At 41.0% G+C, this 16,063-nt stretch overlaps 1 non-coding gene across 1 annotated transcript; it reads right to left on the bottom strand.

Annotated features, from left to right (window-relative positions):
* Positions 1 to 10,743: 10,743 nt before the first annotated feature.
* LOC114232625 (U7 small nuclear RNA) lies at positions 10,744 to 10,806 on the bottom strand. Its single transcript, XR_003618706.1, has one exon. It is a non-coding gene; the product is annotated as a U7 small nuclear RNA (small nuclear RNA).
* Positions 10,807 to 16,063: the final 5,257 nt, after the last annotated feature.

The raw sequence follows: 16,063 nt of genomic DNA on the forward strand, positions 1-16,063 counted from the left end.
CATGCTGTTGAAGCAACATTTTACTGATGACTTTTCAGTTTTCCATTTGTCTTTTGTTCAGTTGATGTGGCACCCATTTTCCTTCCTTTAAAATCTTTCCCATTGCTTGTAAACGATCAGAAATTGTTTACTGAGCAACATTTAATCTTTCTGCAAGTTATTTTTTAGTTTGACACGCATCTTCATCCAATAATGTTTGTAATTGTTGGTCTTCAAACTTTTTCCGTTGACCTGGATGTTCTTTGTCTTTCACATGGAAATCATCACTTTTAAAGTGTTTAAATCAGCATTCAGAAGTATCTTGAGATGGAGCATGTTCACCATAAGCTTCCCGAAGTATACGATAACTTTTTCTTCAAAATAAAGTAATGAATTAAAACTTCCCACAAATGCTCTTTTTTTTGGCATGAAATTCGACATTTTTAAGCGTAAAAATATCTATGATGTTAACACCTTCAGCAAATTTGACATATGAAGTTTTGAAGCTTGCTGTCAATACAACAAAATAGCATACATATCAAATTGCAAATATATCAATATATGTGTAATTCCATCTATTGAAAAAAATCTGCATTATTAACTGGTACACCTAGTACAAAAGTGGCATATGAGCATTTTCTTAGCCCAGATCCTGATTAGATTAAGTAATCAGCTCCTACTGTCTAAGTCTCATAAAGGAAATGGTCAATCAATTCTGGTGAAAGATAACATCTCTAAAATTTTCAAATCCACAATGTTCAGCATATAATAAAATAAAACTAGAGTTAAGAAACAGGAAAGTGACTGATAATCAAGAGATAAAATGGTTAATAGAAGCAGACGAGAAACGAAGCAGACGCTGAGGTTTACAGGCAAGAATTTCAAAATAAATAAGATTAATATACAAATAAAATAAAAAGGATGGAACTACTGAATGGAAAAAATGAAACATTATAACAAATAATTTGAATATAGATATAGATAGTTGTTAATCCTCACCCAAGGGACATTTTTTCCATTGATTATTTTTTTAGAGAGAGTGGAAAGGAGTATGGAGAGAGAGAGAGAGAGAGAGAGAGAGAGAGAGAGAGAGAGAGAGAGAGAGAGAGAGAAACATTGATGTGAGAGAGATACATGGATTGGTTGCCTCCCACACCACCCTGGCTGGGGTTGGGGATGAAACCTGAAACCCAGGTAAGTGCCCTTGACTGGGAATCAAATCCATGACCCTTCTGTGTATGGGCCAACGCTCTAACCACTGAGAAATACTGGCCAGGGCTTGAAGTCATATTTTAAAGAGTCATATTGACATTCTAAAACTGCAACATAAGTATCACAGAGGCTCTGTTTTCAGTTTTAGAAGGACTAATGAACATATTCTCCTTCAAATAATAGCTATAAACCCTGAAAAAAATACAAAACAAAGGGGAAAAAACTATCTGAAGACTCTAGAAACTGAAAAATACGGCTCTGGTTATAGAAAGAAATTGAAACTTAGAAAAATGATCAGCACAAAATAAATTCCCTGTTCTTGTCCTTTACCCCAAGGTAAATAGATGTGGTGGCAACAATGAAAAGTTCCTAAAACTCCAATAAGAAAACCCATTAACTTATTGTCCAGAGTTAGCAGGGACAGGAGTATGGGACAACCTTAGAAAGGAGTGAGCCAGAAAGAATTACACCCTAATTCTGCATGGTCTATAACTGATCAATGCATCATGCATTCTGGGTAGAATTAGAATGAACTTGAAGCTAAAACAGAGAACTAAGTTGAGAACCAAGCTGTTACCCACCTCAGGCATGACAGTAGTCAGTCTGAGTAATTATTAATATAAAAAGTCTAATATGCTAATTGTCCCTCTGACCATTCAACCAGTCGCTATGATGTGCACTGACCACAAGGGGGCAGACACTCCGACTGATAGGTTAGTTTGCTGCTGGGGTAAGCCTATCAGGACTGGGATGAGCTGGACACGCCCTGGAGCCCTCCCTCAGTCCTTCCCCAGCCAGGGTGGGGTCCCGGATTGCGAGAGGGCGCAGGCCAGGCCGAGGGACCCCACTGGTGCATGAATCTGGGCCTCTAGTTATTAATAAATATGATCCTCCATGTTCCAGCTTTTGAGGTCAGAATGGGCTCAAAAGTTGGATGTCAGGATTACCGTGGATCTGATCATGAACAGGAGTGTGTTGGGACTCTCTTATAGCTCTAGCTACCACCAGGGTTCAGGAATATAGTTTTAGTTGTTAAATCATCTATCATTTCCCAAACCCCTATTATGTTTCACAACAATCTGGCTCTCTGTCATCACCAACATGCCAGTCACTTACCTTAGCAGTATATACATGAGCTGGCCTGGGGTCCTAGAGAAAACTATTTGCATTCTGGACTGTGGGGGGTAGATAGCCCACAGTCTTGGGCCAGGCACCATGCTTTGTATGCTGCCATGTTCTCAATAGCTAGCACAGTGCCTGGCCCAAAGTAAGTGGTTGCTTAATAAATATTTGTTGAACTGAGTTAAATTTATTTGAAGCCTTTGGAGAAAAATTCAGTAACTTTACGCCAATCCTCCAAGGATATCCTTTTCCTGCTACCTATTACCTGTAATGGGTAAAACCTGTCATTACTGGTTAGCAGTCCCTCAGGCTTATGTAGATGGACAGTGGCTATGTGGCTAAAGGGCCTTTATATACTTTACACATATAAAGTAGGAGCTCCAATTGTTTTTAATCCTTGTGCAAGATTTAAATTCCTGCTGGAATCATTATACATTGTATTTCTGGAATCATCATACGCCATAACCACTGCTGAATAAAATACTTTCCCTACAACTCATTAGTTTCTAGGCATTTCCACAGGAGAAATGAAAGCATATGCCCTCCCAAAGACATATACGATTGTTCACAGTAGCTTTACTCTTAATTGCCCCAAAATGGAAATAAACCAAAATCATATAAACAGATAAACATTTTGTGGCACATCCATACAATGGAATACTCTTCAGCAATAAAAAGGAACAAACTTTGGATAGATATAACAAAATAAATAGATCGAAAAAAATATGCTAAACAAAGGAAGCCAGACACAAAAGAATACATACCGTATACTTTTCATTTACATGAAATTCTATGATAGGCAAAACTAACCTGTAATGGCAGAAAACAAATCAGGGGTAGAAGAAATTGGCTGCCAAGGAGTATATGGGAGCTTTTGGGATGATGAAACTTTTCTATATCTTTTTTTAAAATGTATTTTTATTGATTTCAGAGAGAAAGGGAGAGGGAGAGAGAGATAGAAACATCAACGAGGAGAGAAAATCATTGATCAGCTGCCTCCTGCACATCCCCTAATGGGGATCGAGCCTGCAACCCAGGCATGTGCCCTTGACGGAAATCTAACCGGGGACCCTTTAGTCCACACTCTATCCACTGAGCCAAATGGGCTAGGGCAATGTTCTATATCATGACTGTAATGGAGATTTTATGGACCTGTGTATACATCTGTGAAAACGTATTGAATTGCACAATTAAAATGAGTACATTCTATTGTATGCAAATTGAATCTCAACAAAATTGACCAAAAAATAAATAATTTCTAGTTTTTACATTTAGTTTTCAGACTGTCAGCTGATCTCAAGTCCAGGATGATGTACCACAGTGGAGCAAGCTATGCCATTCTAAGGCCTGAGCTCTCGCCAGCGGCTGGACTAGAGCCTTGGAACTGACTTCCTCTCAAACTCAATGTCACCAAGGACTAAAAGTCCACTCTTCTGAATGTTTCTGTTTACAAAATTCTCTCCTAGGTGTTGGGAGATGATGGTGAGGTCTTGGCTAACAAAGAAGTCCCGTGAAGAGCTGTTGAATTCCCAGCTGGCACAGTGTCCTTTGAATAAATGAATAAGACAAAAGTAAAAGAAGAGTATTTCCAGAGGAAACCTTAGATCTCTAGAACATCACATATGCAAGGACTGAGAGAGTCAGGGTGGAGAGGGAGAAAAACAGTGGCTTTGAAGAAAACCATCAGGCCAGAAAGTGCCTCAGTACTGGCCCTCAGAGCAAGTCCAGGGTATGAAGTGCATTTGCAAATCCTGGCAGCGTCATTCCTCACTGATTTCAGTGGGCCAGGTGAATAGAGCAGCTTTCCTAGTGAGGGAAATCTTATTTCCCATGCACCTGCACCTCCCGAAAGATGCATCTCCAGCCAGGGCCAGCCTGTAAAGTGTAACTCTGATTTCACTAACACTCCTTGTGGAGCATCTGGCCTCTCCCAGGATGCTCACAGGCAGCCTCTTTTCTCTGGACCCATGTGTCTCTTGCTTCCCACCACAGAGGTGTGTGCACATCCTGAATCAATTAATCAGCATGAGTTCCTTCTCAATGACAGCCAACAAAGGCATTCTAAACATGGTCTGACGTAGCTAGCACAGCCCTTGGCTCATATGCATCCCATCTGTTGATGAAAATTAATGACACACTGTATGTCACATATGCCCATATGTTCATTGTAGAATGCAAGCTAGAAGTCATGCTTTGGGGAAGCTTCAGAAGAGTATGTGGAGCAGGCTCTGTTGGCTCTCCCCTCTTAAAAGGTTCCATGCTTTTGGCTCCCTGGAAAAACATCTGATCAGAAATCACAAAATGTCCTACTAAGTAAACCTACATAATAAAGGAAATTCATTAGCACAATTAAGCTGCAGATGTTGGAAGGCTTATGAAGAGATTTTATGTGGGGGTGTAGGACCACCTCAGAGAAACCTGTAATGCTTTGAGGAGGGTAGGAAAGGGAAGGTTTTGCTTGGCCCCAAGCCTGCGATGCTGTGGACTAACAGGTGGCCAATTACCTTGAGGGATATATTTACTAGTATCTGACAGACTGCTAGTTGCTTTCCCAAAGGTAATAGTACTGGCAGGGGAATTTCCTGGATCCTCCAAATAGAGACTTTTGAACTACTAGGTAAGGGATAACCATGTTTTGGGGTGTTCCTCCCACTTGATGGCAGTTTTTATCACCACCCCTTCTCATCCCTCTTGAAGAATCACTGGTAAGGGTTTGGACTGAGGATCAGGAGACCTGTCTTCCACTCCTGGCTCTACCAAGGAGGGGCCACATGACCTTAGATAACTCATATCTTTTCTGAGCCTCACTTGTGGTTAGATCATTTCGTATTACCCTAGTTCCTTCTGGGTCTTTACAGGTTATTTTCATTTTGTCTTCCAGAATGTTCCTTTAACTTGTCCTCTAGTACTATTTCATTTACCTCGTCCCCAGTGGAGGACTAATGCTGCCGTTTGACCTGCTGGTGGGGCAAATGCTGCTGCTCCCATTTGCATTTGATCAATTTTAATAAATAAATGAACAGATTACCATACGCATAGACAAATTTCTAACTTCTTCTTGTATGCCGGCTCTCTCTGTGGGCTGCTATTGCTTCCCATCAAACAGGGATATTAAAATTAACTTAAACTTGCTCAGTTAACCAGTTTACTCAGAACCTCTATGTAGCAGGCATCAAAGAAGGCAGATACATGCAATGATCAAAGACATATGACAACATCCCTGCCCATAAGAAACTTTAACTGTTTCCTTAATATAGCCTGTGACTATACAGAGATTTAAATAAGGGAAGTTTAACATAAAGAATTATTAAGTTACTAGTGGCCCGGTGCATGAAATTCGTGCATGAGTGGGGGGTGTTCCTCAGCCAGGCCTGCACCCACTCCAATCTGGGACCCCTCAAAGGATGTCCTACTGCCGGTTTACAGGGATTGGGCCTAAACCGGCAGTCGGACATCCCTCTCACAATTTGGGACTGCTGGCTCCAGCCGCTCACCTGCCTGCCTGTCTGCCTGACTGCTCCTAACCACTCTGCCTGCCAGCCTGCTCGCCTCCCAATAGCCCCCCCGCCAGCCTGATTACCCCCAACTGACCCCCTTCTGGCCTGCTCGCCTTCAACTGCACCCCTGCTGGCCTGCTCGCCCCCACCTCCCCTCCCTACTGGCCTGCTCACTCCCAACTGCCCCCCTGCTGGCCTGCTCACTCCAAACTGCCCCCCCCCCCGTTGTCCTGATCACCTCCAACTGACCCCCACAGATGGCCTGCTCATCCCCAACTGGCCCCCCTGCTGGTCTGCTTATCCCCAACGGCCCATGCCGTCCCATCCTGGCCTGATTATCTCCCCCCCGACCCCTGGCGACCCAAGGTCCCAGCCCCTCCTTTTTTTCATTTCCTTTTTTTTTTTTTTCCAGCACCTCTTTGAGAGGAGGCCAGGGCCGGCTGGAAGCAAGTATCTAGGATTTATTTATCTTCCATAATTGAAACTTTGTAGTCTTGAGCGGAGGCCAGGGCCGGCCAGGGCGGGCAGGAAGCTTGGCTTCCTCCATTGCGGGGGCAACCTTAAGCCTCCTGCTTGCTCCAGCTCTGTGGCCGGCCCCCATCTTGGTTTGGTTGATTTGCATACTCGCTCCTAATTGGCTGGTGGGCATGGCTTGGCGTAGCAGAGTGATGGTCAATTTGCATGTTTCTATTTTATTAGTGTAGATGATAAAACAGTAACTGTAATACATAAGAGAACTTCATAGGGTCCCATAGGGCTGAGAAAGTGCCCAAAGAGGAATAAACTTGGAAAAGGATCCCCCTCCTCAAGGCTGGGGTTCATACCTCATTGGAGAAGGTATAGTTGAAATACTCATATATTGAATGGAAGACAAGTTGGTTGGTTTGCCCAGGCCAGAGCTGGTCTATAGTCACTGGGAGAGCAGGAAACAACCCTCTGGGAAGTAGGTAAGGCACAGTCAGAAACCAGATGTGCACAGAGAATGTCACTGTTTGCAGAATGCTTGGCACACTCAGTGTCCATTGTCAGGATTGCAAACCTGAGGGGCAGGGAAAGTGAGCAGAGGGAAGCATGGCACAGGTGAGTCATAGTTGGTGAGGAGGGAAGTGGGCACCAGAGGGGCTGGAGGTACTGCCCTGGGCAAGAGGCCTAGAGAATGCAGTATCTGTGGAGAGGACCACAGGAAAGAGCTCACCACACTAGGCTAGGGCTGCAAGGTGGACAAAGGACTATGTGTTCTGGACCCATGGCTGGGGCAGAGCACCACCAGATGGCCTCACATTCACATTGGTGACCGACATTTTCTTTCCAGTGCCCTCTACTGAGAAAGCGTACATGGTGCTCACCATATAGAAGAGCTTAAAGGGATTCCAATCATTATTACAGAGCAGGTATTAAAGGGGACATTCAGAGCCGAGGCAAAAAAGTTGATATTAAAAGAGCCCTAGCCCAGCCAGTGTGGCTCAGTGGTTGAACATCGACCATGAAATAAAAGGTCACTGGTTTGATTCCCAGTCAGGGAACATGTCCAGGTTGCAGGCTCGATCCCCAGTAGGGGGCATGATGGAGGCAGCCAATTGGTGATGTTTCTCTCTCATAGATGTTTCTATCTCTCTATACCTCTCCTTTCCTCTCTCTCTAAAAATCAATAAAAAATATTTTAAAAAATAAACAAAGTGGCCCTCTCTAAGGAGGAGGGGGATCCTTTTCCAAGTTTATTCCTCTGTGGGCACTCTCTCAGCCCTATGGGCCCCTATAAAATTCTCTTATGTCTTACAGTTAGTGTTTTATCATAACTTAATAATTCGTTATTGTATTAAAGCATTACTTTTTTAAAAAAAAGAACTCTAAACTAAGGCTCAGAAATTCTGAGTATATCTGTGTGATCTTGGGCAAGTGACTTGTTGTCTCAGTTTGTTTATTCATTTATAAAATAGAAATGATACTTGTCCAGTTTACTAAACAAGAATACTGTGAGGATCAAATACTATTAGGAGTATGAAAGGGCTTTGTAAACTGTAAAGTGCTATACATTTCCAATGGGTCATTGCTGTGTTAGTTGTATTCAGTATTACATCTGCTGTTCGTCAAGCTGGGTGATGTTCCACCTGGTATTAAGGCCACAGAGATGAGACCCTGTCTTTTTCTTTTGAATTCCTGGCACCTAACACACTAGCTGGCACAAAGCAGACAGTTAATTAGTCTGTTACCAGAACTATACTGTTTTACTCATTTATTAATAGTCTCATTAACCGAGGCACTGAAGCTGAAGGTAATGCTGTGCCTGAACAGGGACAACCGTAGCTCCTCAGAGGTGGCCCACACCAAGGTGGCCCATCTTCCCTACCACCACATAGCTGCTGGAGGAGTCAGCAGGGTGAGCCTCTCTGCCCCCTGATCAGCCTCCTCCTGAGGTCCTGGGGCAATACCTTTACTGTAGATTCTGATACTCAAGCAGAATAAGAGAACTCACTTGTTGGTCTATTAGATAGTTAACCTACACTAATAAAAGAGAAAGATGCAAATTGACCGTGCCTCTGCGACACCCACCAGCCAATCAGGAGTGGATATGCAAATTAACCCAATAAAGCTAGCGGGTTAATTTACATACACAGGCACAGAGCGGAGACTGAAGACTCTGCCTGAGCGAAGACTGAAGACTAAAGACTGAAGACTGAAAAGGCTTGGCTTCTCCGCTGCAGCCAGAGCAGAGAAGCCAAGCCTCGCTGCGGCTAGAGCAGAGAAGCCTAGTCAAGGCTTGGCTTCTCCACTGTGGCTGGAACAAAGGCCTGGGTCCCGGGTGCTGGAGGAAAACCAGTGCCGGAAGCCAGGGGAAGGAAGGCCTATTGCACGAATCTTCATGCAATGGGCCTCTAGTGAATAAATAAATATATAAATGAGTGAATGAATAAGCAGAATTGTCCAGCTCAGGTCTTGCCTAGCATCCTATCTGGGTGCTATAAGACTACCAAAATGCATTTCTCTTAACTATAATGTCTACACACACACACACACACACACACACACACACACACACACACCTTTGTCCATTTCTTTCTCTATTATTCCCTTCCTTCCTTTTTCTTTAACAAAATTAAGAAATCAAAGTATATATGCAAAGCAACTGCTGATTAATTAATTCATTTATTGTATTTCTGCAGTAGAAACCTCATAGTAGAATACAGCAGGGCTCTGTCTGGGCATCTTGGGCACTACTATTGAAGGTCTCAAGCTGTCTGATTTCTGAAGAGTCTGTCTTAGCGTGAAGGGCAAGTTCCTGGTGGTCTCGGCTCCCACTCTGTCCATCCTGGGAATGCTGCTGATTGATGTAGGGAGGAAGCTGGGAACATGCTGCAGCTGGAGGGGCAAAACTGAAGACATGCTGCTGGGTCTGGGAGAGGAACCTCTGCCACATGGCTCTCCTCCCCCACAACAGCAGCCCCGAAGGAGAAGCAGGAAAAGACAAGCAAATTTACTCTGAAGCATATCCTGGGATATTTCAGAGCTCCCTGCAGGGGGCTGAACTGCTCTTTAAAGCTAAACATCACATATAATTAGAGAAAATGGTTTTGTCCAGCCTATAACACATTTTGTGGTGAAGTTCAGCCAATAAGCACACAGATTTGGGCATGGTTGTGGTTAATTGTTTGAGGCAGAAACAACTTGGCATTGTAGAATCTGTTTGCTCTGCTTTTGATACACACTGGGATGGGTTAGCTATTTCGGGAGTGAAACCAACACATGGAAGAAGTCTTTCTTTCATTCATTCCCATCTGAAGCAAATCCTGTGGGTTTCATTTGATGTGTCAGCCCCACTTGCAGATAACACAACACATTTAGAAAAGGAGGCACAAAAGTAGCTCTAAAGTGGCTTGGACATCTGTTACTGGAGCATATAAGGGTAACTTGATCAGTCAGTTAATCTCATCCTCCTTTTTCTGATTCCTACTTAGCTGTGTTTGCATGGTAAATGCCGAGTCTGAAAAGAGAGGAGCTTCCTTCCACAAATTCAGCAAACGGTCAAGACAGAATCCTGTCAGACTACCAGAAGGCACATTCATACCTCCTTAGAGTGCTAGAGAGCTAGAGGGAGAAGTTCAAGTTCTTGCTCAGAAATGTACAGGAAGATGAATGAGGTCACTTTCCAACCTGGCAAAAACTGGTCTCACTGGTCTATTGTAGCAGGTGAGTAGCCAATGAGCCTTTGAAAGTGACTCGGCTGTGTCTCCCCTCTGTTCTCAGAGAAGTGGATATTTTGCTTATTTAGGAAGGATGGTTAGAAGTGTCAAGTTGATCTTCTTCAGAGGAAGTGGGACTCATTGATTTTAAAGCCCTCTTTTCTTACCCAATGCACACTTGAGAGTTAAAAGGTATCAATGATGCCTTTGATATTTTTGTCCATAGCCCACTGCACGCTTACCACTGAAAAATAAGACAGATTTGCTAAGAAGAGCTATAAGGGACAGGAGGGAAATTGTGATTGCATTTAATGGCACTTGACTAGAGAACCTCCAAATGCCCAAATCTTGTCCTGCCAATCATTCCTCAACCCTTGATATTCCCAAAGGAGCTGCACACAGAGAGACTAATAGCAAATGAGAAACAAAGTGACACTTTCAGAGCTTGAAACCTAAGAGCTTGAAACTTTACTTAAAGCTAGGTTTAGAGCACATGGTTCACTCTCAGGGCCAATGACGGACCCTCCTGCCCTCCTCCCCTACACACCTCAGCTTCACCTCAAATTAACTAGTTCCTTCCAGCCACATGGCCCAAAACTAAGGCAATGATGCATTATTGCAGCAGAGAAAGATGGCTAGGCCCCGAGGGATCCCTAGTTCTACTGGCAATTCCAAGCCATGAAGTGTCACAGAGGATCACCAAGAGCAGACATGGTCTTTTTTTGGGGGGGGGGGGAGGAGGAGGCGGGGGGGGGGGGGGGCTTCCGGTACGAGCGGGAAGACCTGCTGGACAAATTCAAAAAGAGCTGTAAGCACTAGACATGGTCTTTTTAGAGTACTCTGTCCATCAGTAAACATGGCTAATCAATATTTTATAACTTAACAAACAGAATAGCAAGTCATTATCCCTTAAGAGAAAGGGAAACAGGAAAGTAGGCAAAAACCAGAAGAATCCCTTTCTCTATACAACATTCACCCTCTCCCCACAAAAATGTTCAGTTTCAAACCCTATACAGATAAGCTTATGAAATAGAGGTGGTTTCTGTAGTAAAACTTAAAATACATATTTAGTCTTAGAAAGCTGATGAAATAAGTAGTAATTATTTAATCATAAGAGAATTTTTTTTTTTACTTCTCAAAAAATATGATTCTATAGAAAGAAAATGACTTTGTGAGGTCCTACCTTTTCAGGCAGACACTTTGAAATCCTGGAACCCTCAACATAGACTATAGTGCTAAATATGAAAATTAATTTAAATGTTTTTGAGATTATACTGATTACAAATTTAACTGAAAAGGGGCCCAAAAGTATAAATGCATTTGTGGGAATAGCATTAACCAAGGAAAATGATCCAGGAAGACTCAAAGCTGGAAGGAGGGATTTCCAGAAGCCAGTAGAGGAGAACCAAAGCACTATAAAATCAGCACGTTTAGGCAAATTCTCATTTAGTGCTGAAGGGATAACCCTGCAGATGGTGGTCACACTCTATGGGTCTGTCAGGTCAGGGAAACTACTGACACATCTGAGCCCACCCAGAAGAACTTTATAAGACCTCCTTTTACGAGGGAGGCTAAGGGCAACGATGGCCACTCCCAGAGTCCCTCAAGCATGCTCTGGGTAATTTGCAAGTCCAGAAAGCTGATGTACCCAAACTTGCTGACTTTTTATTACTACTCCAGTCAGTTTAGATCACACAAGTAAAGTACAGAACATACTTTTCAATATGAAACACCAAAACTCTGACAAAGAGGGCCTTTTCTGCCACAAGGTAGAAAGGTGTTACAGTCATTCTATCAAGAAGAAACTGATCCCTCGTATTGGGCTCTATATTTCCGGGTACGAGGAACGCCTGGCCCGAGGGCCGTATAAGCCCAAGAAATCATCTGGTCTGGCCTTAGCATTAGGGGTGAGTTAATTAAATGTTTGACCAAATATAGCAGGCTAATTTTTAAGTTGATCATTTTGTATGGCCCACGAAAGATGTTATAAACATCCAAAATGACCCTTGGCAGAAAAAGGGCTCCCACCCCTGATTTAAAGGCATGGACTTGGTTGCATAGAAAAAATTTTAAGTAAAATGACACTGAACAGCTTTCTGCCTGGCTCTCTGCATTTTGCTCATATTCTGCATTATCTGTGTGAGCTTGTTCAGATTCTTCTCCAGCCTATATGTTTTTGATAACTTGGAACCATCTTGTAAGGGGAGACTTCTTTCTAAAACTTTGTCATTGAATTGCCCCACATCAGTGAGGAAAGCCTCTTTGTAGTCAGTGTATATATGTGTGTGCTTTTAGTCAAGACATACTGCTTTCTACAGGAAATTAAAATCTGGGTAATGAGCTCACAAAATCTATACATATTTAACATAATCATAATATAAGGACATATTGAGATGTCTTTCTGGAGCACTTCATTTGACCCTATCACATAAGTCACCTCTGAATTTGGTAGGAACGCAGCTGTTTTGCAGTCTTTGCAACATTAGCACCAGAACATGCCTAGGTCAAATTCATGACTATGGTAAATCTCACAGCAGTGAGAACTTGCTCTAGCATTCTGGACAAGTAAAGTACAGAACATACTTTGTTACCAGGCTTTCATTCTCCTCCTGTATATCTCTTGCTCCATGAATGAAAAGATCAACAACTTCAGGAGATCCTCCCCAGATATGGCTACTCCCTAGTGGAATTACCAATGTATTTAACTAAAGCAGTTTGAAAACTACTCTTGTAAATCTGAGGTTTATGATGGCATGGTCTGTTTTCTAGAATTCAGATGGTACTGTGCAAATAAGAGAGGAAGAGGGAGAAAAACTACTTATGTACTCCATTAGTTCACTCAGCCAATATTTCTTAAGTACCCTGACGTTCACAGGACTACTTACATCAGCATGCAATAGAGTGAGAGGCTGGATTACAAAGTTGAGCACATGGTTTGGGCTGTGTGAGTCACTACTTTCTCTGATCATTTGGAAAATTACTGTGCCCTGCTGCCAAAGCATAACCACATTCCTGGACAGGAAGTGATGCTGAAGTTTCCAATGCTAAAGTGTTAGAGCAGCCTGTTTTGGGGGACAGCTTTCTGCTTTGTTAATGAGTATCCTGGCTGAACCTGTAGGAAGAATCTGAAATATGAATTAGAAATAGCACAAAAGAAATCTTGGAATCTCAGAAGCAAGGAGATATGGGAAAAGACCTTGAGAAATCACTGAGCTCCATGCCTCACAGCACATCTACATTTATTATAAATGAGAAAAACCTTACTGGCTTTTCCTTAAACAATTCAGGTAGGATGTATTGTATTCTTTAAAATGCAGTTTCAGAAATAAATGCAACTATTAAATTTACTATTAACTGCTTTTTCCTTCTTTCCCTTACTTAGATTCCTTTGAAGAAATAATTTTTAAAAAACCACAAGTATTTTATAAAATGAGATTCACATATTCTCATTAAAAGATGCTAAAAATAACTGAACTCTGGTTTTATAAAGGGGACATTATTATATATTCATTATTTTGCCTGCCTTGGAGATTTAAAATATTTTCTCTAATCCTGTAGCATCCTTTTCCTCACATATTGATAGACTGGCCCCGCTTCAACTTTCTTGTCTTTGCAGACTATTTCTTTTGAAACAAAAACTAACAACTTTCCATTTCCAATAAAACATAAAACAAACAAAGCAGGCTATGAAAACTGCCAGCATTTCAATCTGAATCGTGGGCTGCCAGTCAGCTAGCACAACCTTACAATTCAGAGAAAAGCAAGAGACATTTTAAAAGATTCGGGGGGTGGGGAGGGGGGTGCGCAGTGGCAAGGAAGCAATGATAAAATCTTGAAATTCTCCAAATTTATATATGCCATTCAACTTTACTATAAAATCCCTCAAATAAATGTGTTTCTAATATTAGCATTAAAGGAGGCTGGTGTATTGAGTAGAACTATTTGCATAATAATGACAAAGTTTCAGGGAAGCAAAATAGACTCAACTAAACTTAAATTCTAATCCTGAGCAGCTTCTGAGTAATGAGCCTGAACAAGTCAGAATTATTCTGGCCCTCTTCTTCAACAGTGGAAAAGGGATTATGTAAAGATTATTTTTTTTCTGAGAAATTTACAATGTAACCTATGGTTTCTCAAAGTTTTCCTTCCATGGAACCACACTGGGGAAGTAGGGTGAATATATTCTCCCAGTAGCTGTGAATTTAGCCTGAAGTTGCCCATTTCTCTTTAACATTCATATACATTTGAACTGTATGACATAAAATATTTATCTCTCTGTAAAAATATAAATGCTCTAAATTACTGGCTACTTAAAATCATGTTACCCCCATATTAGTTAGGCTTGTGGTAAACTGCTATATTAAGATTCCAAATATACTTGCTAGAACAAGATATTTTATTTCTCATGTTAACAGGATGGAGATAGCAGTTTGTTAAGAGTATATCAGCAATATTGCTCCATGAGGACATTCAGGGACCCAGCTTCCTTCCATGTTGTTGCTCCCTACCCTTTAAGGAATAATCTTTGCTCAGTCAAAGCTCACTCATCTTCAAATCTGCTTCAGATTTGAAGATACAGAAAAGTGAAGATGAGTATCATTTCTACTTACATTTCATGGGTGAGACCTAGTCATATGGCTGCAGTAGCTGCAGAGGATGGGAAACATAATTTCCAGTTTCCATGTGGCTGGCAAAAATTAAAGGAAAAGTGATGCTACAGAAATAAATACCACATATATGGATATATGGATAGAAAAAAAACTTCCATAAAACCTACTGAAATGTCACTAATGGCCATTTCTGAATTATGTAATTCTATAAATTTAGGTTACTTATCATTTTTGGTATTTCCTAATTAAAAATAAACATATTTTATAATTGAAGAATTATGTGTATTATTTGTAATAGGTACAGAAATAGTACATTGGTTCCTTTCTAACAAGTAATTCTACTTTTATTCAATCCTCATGTCAAACACTCATGCAAGGCATATTTATTTGCTAAGATAGTATGTTCAAGTCCCCACTTATCCTCTCACCCATCTTATTTCTATTTAAAAGTAACATTCAATTAATACTTTTGGGGAATGATATCTTCTTTGACTTGTTATTGAAACAAAAGTGGTGCCTTAGGGAAGAAAATGACCTGCATTTAAATATATTTCAGGAAAACATATGTTCTTAGTTAGAATTAGACCTTCTACTTGTCCTTTCTTCAATGCCTGTGATTAGGTGATTATACTTCCTTGAACTATTTACTACATATTTGTTTAGGTTTAGATATATACTTCGAAACTATAAAACCAGCTCTTTCAGGGGGCATAAAATGAGCTACCATTAGAAAATTCATTTTGAACTGTCACATTTAATTTAGATACCTACATTAGGAGTTAAGTTGGCTATGAAACCGACAAAAACTTCTACCTATCCATATGGTCAGGAAGGCCTAACAAATTCAACTTGAGATGATATATGTTTAATTGTACATAAGAAGTCTAAAAATATATTTATCAAAATGTTTATAGTAGGAAGTTCCCTCTGGGGTCTGGCAGAACAGAGTATAAACAAATAAGACAGATCTATCCCACAAGACACCTATGGAGACAAATCTCATTATATTAAAAATATGTCTTCCAGATATCCTGTCAATGGAAGTTTGAGTTTAAAAACTTTTAAAATCAATCAACTATGGACAGCAACTACAACATTTATTTTCTGAAATACTGAAATAATCCAAACTCCCAATTCTTATAAGCGACAACATAAAAGCACAAATATAAATAAGGGCATAAATTATATATATTGAATATTTATTTGGGAGACATTTAACACTTGTATTACTCAGATACCTCATATAAAGAATGTGATTTAATATCAATGGCTGTTTCGGACATTTCTAAAATAAAATTCCTTCATGTGAAGAAAAGGCATTTTGAATCTCTCTCTCTCTCTCTCCCATTTTCTCCCCGTCCCTCTCTGACTTTCTGAAAACAATAAATTCAACAGATATTATTTTTTACAGACAGCCATGCTCATATTTATATATATTCATAGCATAAAGTACTGTGCACTTCAG

This window comes from Eptesicus fuscus, chromosome 4, assembly GCF_027574615.1.
Source record: "Eptesicus fuscus isolate TK198812 chromosome 4, DD_ASM_mEF_20220401, whole genome shotgun sequence".
Classification (NCBI taxonomy): Eukaryota; Metazoa; Chordata; class Mammalia; order Chiroptera; family Vespertilionidae; genus Eptesicus; species Eptesicus fuscus.